The sequence below is a fragment of the Mus pahari genome, chromosome 4 (genome assembly GCF_900095145.1).
Source record: "Mus pahari chromosome 4, PAHARI_EIJ_v1.1, whole genome shotgun sequence".
Lineage (NCBI taxonomy): Eukaryota > Metazoa > Chordata > Mammalia > Rodentia > Muridae > Mus > Mus pahari.
This window is the reverse complement of record NC_034593.1, coordinates 53,350,394-53,357,235: the sequence shown is the minus strand read 5'-3', so window position 1 is coordinate 53,357,235 and position 6,842 is coordinate 53,350,394.

Below are 6,842 nucleotides of genomic sequence, written 5' to 3'. Positions count from 1 at the left end.
ATATATATATATATATTCTCAACTATGCAAAATATAAGGATGCATTATGAATGAAGAGGGGCTTTATGACTTTAAAGGAACAAAGGCAGCTATACTATGAGTCAGCTTGTCAGAAAGATACAAAGGCAGGCAGATTCCTGAGTTCAAGGTCAGTCTAGGACAGAGCAAGATTTGGACCATTTGTGGTAGAAATTATAATTTCTGTGCGGTGTTCCACCTAACTAGTTCATCATTTGTGCTTAACAAAGGCAGACAGATCTCCGAATTCTTTTGCAATGTTAAAGAAAAATGTATTGTTGCTCTCTCTTAAGAACTGGACTAAATGACTGGGTTGGTATGTAAAATAAAAGATGACCAATATTCTGCAGACTGAGCTATTCAGAGAATTTTTTAGGATAAAAAAAGAACTGCTTGGATAACTGACAGCCACAGAGACATGAGCACACACACAAACACACACACAGAGACACATATAAATACAGACACATACACAAACACACACACACACACACACACACAAGCAAGCAGGACATGGATAGAGCAGAGAGATCTCTTAGAATAGCAAACAAGCAGAATATAGACAGAGAAATCTACAGAGAAAAGGCAGAACTTAGAGACAAGCAGACTGGAAAAGCTGTATCAAGTAGATATGTTTGTAAGGGTCTGAAAATCACTGAAGGAAGGAAGACCCCAGATTCAGATACAAAAAGCGTTTATTCTGCAGAAACAACCAGCATGTGGGGGGCAACCAGTTTTTTTTTGAAATGGCAACCCCAGATAAAGGTACACAGGCCTTCTTAAAGAGTTCTCTAGAAGGATTAGGTAATCTAAATTTTCATTGGTGGGTGCTAGGGGGTCACAGGTGATCAGTGGTCTATATTCCCATGTCATAAATGTTCAATCATGTGATGAAATAGGGCTGTCCAGCACAAGTGGCCCATTCTGAGATAAAATTTTTCCCCATTTTCATGGTTATCCCAGGCTGTTCTTTGGGAGAGGATTTTATAATCTAGTTCTGGATTTTATGGTCTGTTCCTAGAGCTGATATCTTATGACCTAGTTTCTGAGACTTATGGTATGTTCTTGAAGCTGGTACCTTATGGCCTTTTTTGAAATCAGGCCTCGTTCTCAAAAAGGAAACAAATGGAGTCCTTAAATGGGGAAGGAATGGGGCCACTGGAGGATCACTAAGTGTCGTAGTAGAACTTCCACGACAGGATTGGTGCATTCATAAGAAGATACAGGCAAGAGTTTCCTTTCTTTCTCTGTACTCTGACAAGTGAGGAAGAAATAGTACAGCTGTAGATTTCTACACAGAAGAAAGGGAGAACATACACAGATACTGAATCTGCTCACACCATCCTTTGACCTACCAATTCAGGACTGTGGGGAAAAATATGATTGCTGTTTAAACCATTCAGTCTGTGGCAACATCCTGTGGAAATCCTTCCACCAGCTTCCATTGATGATGGGAATATATTCTCAATTTCCTGTGTGAATAGTCAGATGGGAAAAAAGTACATATGTTGAGAGATGAGTGAGAGGTGAAGACTTCAAGGTGTTAATCTATAGAGTAGCATTGCTTTTGGTGTCTAATTATAGCATTTGAACCAAAGAACTCATCACTTATTAATAATATATCTCATGTTTTATTTAGAGTCAAATAATCTGTTGAGTGACTTACAGTTTCTGAGCTTTTGGTAGCAACATCTCTGGGCTATTAGTGCTGTAGAAATATATAAATATAGGAATAAATGCCAACAGATCCTTCAAGGCAGAGGGGTGCAACAGTGGGGATCTTGGCCAAAAACTAGTGCACCCTGCTGGGATGAGACAACACACTCTGTAACCCTGTCTAAACCAGGCATGCATGGGAGAGAACAGACTAGAAGGAAGGGAATAATTTTTAAAAGGGAACCCAATCCAAAAAAAAAAAAAAAAAATATGTGTGCCTAGTGGATATTCAAATGCTGGAGAACTGCTAGCCAGTGAAATTCCATTCTCAAGGTTCAAAACAAAAACTCCAGAACTTTGTGAACAGTTGGCTAAAAACACTAGTGCACAATGACAGCAATAGACCACTGAGTGGACTTTGAGCATTTACAGATGGGAGCAGAGGGATGCATATAAACAGCTCTTAGGCCCAGAACCAAAGCTGCTCCTTCCAAGTACAAAATGTCATCAGGCCACATAAAGTAATCCTTTGGGCTGAAACATTAGATCAAAAATTTCATGCCAGAATGAAGATGGCCCTGTAGCCATTGGCTAGGCTTATTGCCAGGCCCAGGGGGAGCCAGAGGCTGGAAGTAACAGAAACATAGTGAGTTCATATCTTACTCCTGGGTTTGGCTTAGATGGTTCTTCCTAAGTCCTTTGGTAAATTTTACAAATTTAATTAGTCAGTCAGTCAGACAGATAGACAGACAGGCAGGCAGACAGATAGGTAGATATATAGATAAACAGAAATCTTCACAGCTAGCTTGGTAAAGACTCACTCTACTTGTTAACCTTCCTTGGAATCCTTTTAACTGAAAATGCTACAAATGATACACAGAGGGAACCAAGAATGCCAGCATGCATTAATCTCTCAAGTCACTTTTCTTCAGATTAGCATCTTTACTGAAAAATCTGGGCAATAACCAGAAGTTCCTCAGATATATATTACTGTTAATATTATTAATTAAACATATGTTAAATATATAAATATAAAATATATTAAATTAATATTAATAATCAATTAATATATATTAATTTATATATATGGCTCCAGCTGACTAACAAATATCATTACTTTCACTTGAACAATGAACATGGAAATAAGAGGTAATTTTTAAAGATTTATTTTCCTTTTCTTAAAAATGTGTTTTTTCCTCTTAAAATATATCCTAATTACTGTTTCTCCTTCATCAACTCTTCTCAGCCCTTCCCCACCTCCCCTCCCATCCGAATCAACTCCCTTTCTTTCTCTAATTTGAAAAAAACCAATCTTTTAAGAGATAATAATTAAATATAACAAGATAAATATAAGGTAAAACAAAATTTATCATATTGGAGCTGTGCAAAACAAAGCAACAAAATAAATTTAGCCCAAGTGAAGGCAGAAGAATCAGAGACCTACTTACTCATTCACACACTTAGAAATGTCACAAAGCCACTAAACTGGAAGCTATAATATGTACACAGAGGGCTTGGTGCAGACGCCGTGTAGACTGCTGCTCCGCTCTCTGTGAGTTCACAGGAGCTTTGCTTGTGTTGGTATAGAGGGTCTTGATTTCTTGGTGTCCTCCCTCTGGTTCTAACACTCTTCACCTACTCTTTCATGGTTTCCCTGAGCCCTGGAAGGAGGGATTTGATACAGACATCCCCATCCCATTTAGGGATGCATCCCACCTGCAGAAGGAAGCTTCTCTGACAATGGCTGAGCAAGTCATTGATCTACAAATACAGCAGGATGTCATGATATGAGTCATTCTGTCACTGCATTTGGGAATGGATGTGTTAATTCAGTCTTATTTGGTTTTGCCCGAGGTTCCTTGGATTATCTAGTCTCTGGTTCTTAGTCACCCAAGCAGTGTCAGGTATGGGCTCCATCTCATGCAGTGGGCCTTATGTCAAATCAGACATTGGCTGGTTCCTCCCGCCAGCTCTGTTCTACCATTGCCCTAGCCTAATCTGCAGGCAGGAGACCATTGTGGATCAAAGTGTTTGTGGAAGGGTGGTGCTTTGAGTTTTTCTTTTGGTAGCCTGCAGAGTACCTTCCATACCAAAGACACTAACACACTAGGGTGAATACACCAGCTAGTCATGCTCAACGAGTTGTATAGGTGTGGTCTTCAGCAACGGGGCCGACCTTCCTGTCAGTTTGTGAAGAACAACCTATTGTCTTGCCAACAGCCTAGGTTGTTTTTAGTTTCTCATGGGACCACATAGCCCAACAATTCAATTAGGTGTAACCTAAATCTTGTATTGCAATCTGGGTCTCTGTCCCCCCCATTTAGTTAGTGATTTTAATTTAGATTAAAAGCTTTCTAAAATATATACCTATATTCGCTTTCCATACTATCACTCAAATGGCCCTTCATTTTAGCTGTCTGTCCCCATTCCCTCCCTTGTCCCCCTCTCATGCCCCCCTGCCCACTTGATACTGCTGTTCCACAACTGTCTCTTCTATTTTCCTATTCTATCTTTCTATACTTTCTAGTCCTCCACTCTGTACCTAAACCCGGTGCTTCTAGTAGCTTGCCATTGATTTAACTGCTAACATCTACATATAAGCAAATGCATAAGATATTTGTCTTTCTGGGTCTGGATTAACTCACTATGATGACTTTTTCTAGTTCCATCCATCACTCACAACTTTCATAATGTCAGTTTTTGCATTGCTTTTAGGTTTGATTTGGTTTAAGTTTGGGGGTGGGTGGGTTGTTTTAATGGCTGGGTAAATGTACCACATTTTCTTTATCTATTCTTCTGTTGAGGGACAATTAAGTTGTTTCCAGTAGTTGGCTATTGTAAATAGAGCAGCAATGAACATGGAGTCTTTGTACATAGGATGAAGTATCTTTTGGGTATAAGTACAAGAAGAGTGAATCTTGATCTTGAGATAGATCAAGTCCCATCTTCCTGGGGAAATGCCACACTGATTTCTATAGTTTCTGCAAGTTTGCACTCCTACCAGCAATGGAGAAGTGTTCTTACCCCATATCCTCACCAACATAAACTATCACTTATTTTATTGATTTTACCATTCTAATGGTGTAAGATAAAATCTCTCAGTATTTTGAATCATATTTTCCTGAGCACAAAGGATATTGAAGATTTCTTAAATATTTCTCTGTCACTTGAGTTTTTTCTTTCAAGACTTTTCTGTACTCCCTTTTTAACGGGTTAATAGGTTTTTGGTATCTATTTTTGAGTTCTTTATATATTTGCATAATAGCTTTTTATCAGATGTGTAAATGATTAAAAAAAATTCCTTTCCCATTCTGTAGGCTACTGCTTTTTTTTTTTTTTGAAAAACAGTGCCCTTCACAGTACAGACACTTCTCAATTTTATGAGATCCTATTTATTATTTCTTGATCTTAGTGCCTATGTTATTGGTGTTTTGTTCTGAAAGTCATCTGCTGTGTCAGTGTTGTTGAGGCTATTCCCTACTTCCATTCTATCAGGTTCAGTGTATGTATCTGCTTCTATGTTGAAGTCTTTGATCCATTTGGACTTGAGTTTTTTGCAGGGTGATAAATATGGTTCTCTTTACATTCTTCTACTTTCTGTCACCTAGTTTGACCAACATAATCATTGCTATACTTTCTTTAATGTGTATTTCTGACTTCTTTATCAAAACTCAGATGCCTATAGTTCTGTTTATTTATGTCTGGATCTTCAATTAAATTCCATTGATCGATGTGTCTGTTTTGTGTTAAAAAGCATGCTTGTTTTATTGCTATAGTTTTGTAGTACAACTTGAATTCTGGGATAACAATATCTCCAGAAATTACATGATTGTTCAAGATAGTTTTAGCTATCCTGTTTTATTGTGTTTCTGTATAAAGCTGAACATTACCCTTTCCAGTTTTGAGAATCGTGTTAGAATTTTGATGAATATTGAATTCAATCTGCAGATTGCTTTTGATAGGATGGAAATATTTACTACATTAATCCTAATGATCCATGATCATGAGAGATCTTTCCATATTTTGATATCTTCTTCAATTTCTTTTTCCAGGATCTTAAGGTTTTATTCTACAGGTCTTTCACTTGCTTAGAGCTACCCAAAGATTTTTATAGTACTTGAGTCTACTGTAGAATGTATCATTTCTCTGATTTTGTTCTCAGTTCACTTGTCATTTGTATATTGAAAGGCTACTCTTTTTTTTTTAAGTTAATTTTGAATTCAGCTACTTTGCTGAATGTGTTTATCAGTTGCAAAAGTTTCTTAGCAGAAGTTTTAGGGTCACTTATAAATACTATTATATCACCTGCAAATAAAGTTCTATAACCTCATTCTTTCTAATTTTTATCTATATGATCTTCTTTAGTTTTCTTATTGTTCTAGCTAATAGTTCAAGTACTATATTGAGTGGAAATGATGAAAGTAGACAACCTTGACTTATTCCTCATTTTAATGGAATTGCTTTGAGTTTCTCTACATTTAAATTGATACTGAATATGGGCTTGTCTTTACTATGTTGAAGTATGTCCCTTGTATTCCTAATATCCTGACTTTTATCATGAAGAACTGGATTTGAAGGAGTAGTGGGAGAGGTGAAGATCTGCAGGTATCTTACTTGCATCCCTGGTCAGACTGGCCTGTGGGTTCTCAGGGAGTGCCTGCTTGGTCTGGGAGCTGCCCCTGCTAGCACCCAAAATTTTATTTGTTTTTATTTTCTGTGCATGGGTGTTTGATTGCATAGGTCACTGCACCACATGTATGTGTTTTCCTTGGAAACCAGAAGATGGAACTAGGAGTATAATTCCAGAACCCTATACAGCAAAGATAATTTCTAACAGATTATTTATTTGTACACTCATTTAGAAATTTAAAAATGTGTGTGTGTGTGTGTGTGTGTGTGTGTGTGTGTGTGTGTGTGTGTAATTTGTGCATCAATGAGTGCAGGTGCCTGCAGAATCAAAAAGAGAGTGCTTTATCCCCAGAACTGCAGTTATAGGTAATTGTGAAATGTCTATCATGGGTGATAGTAGCAGAACTTGGTTCCTCCAAAAGAGCAGTATGGATTCTTGACCATAGGGTATCTCATCTCTCTGCTTTTGAATTTTTTAAGTATCTTTTTTCCTTCCTTCCTTCCTTCCTTCCTTCCTTCCTTCCTTCCTTCCTTCCTTC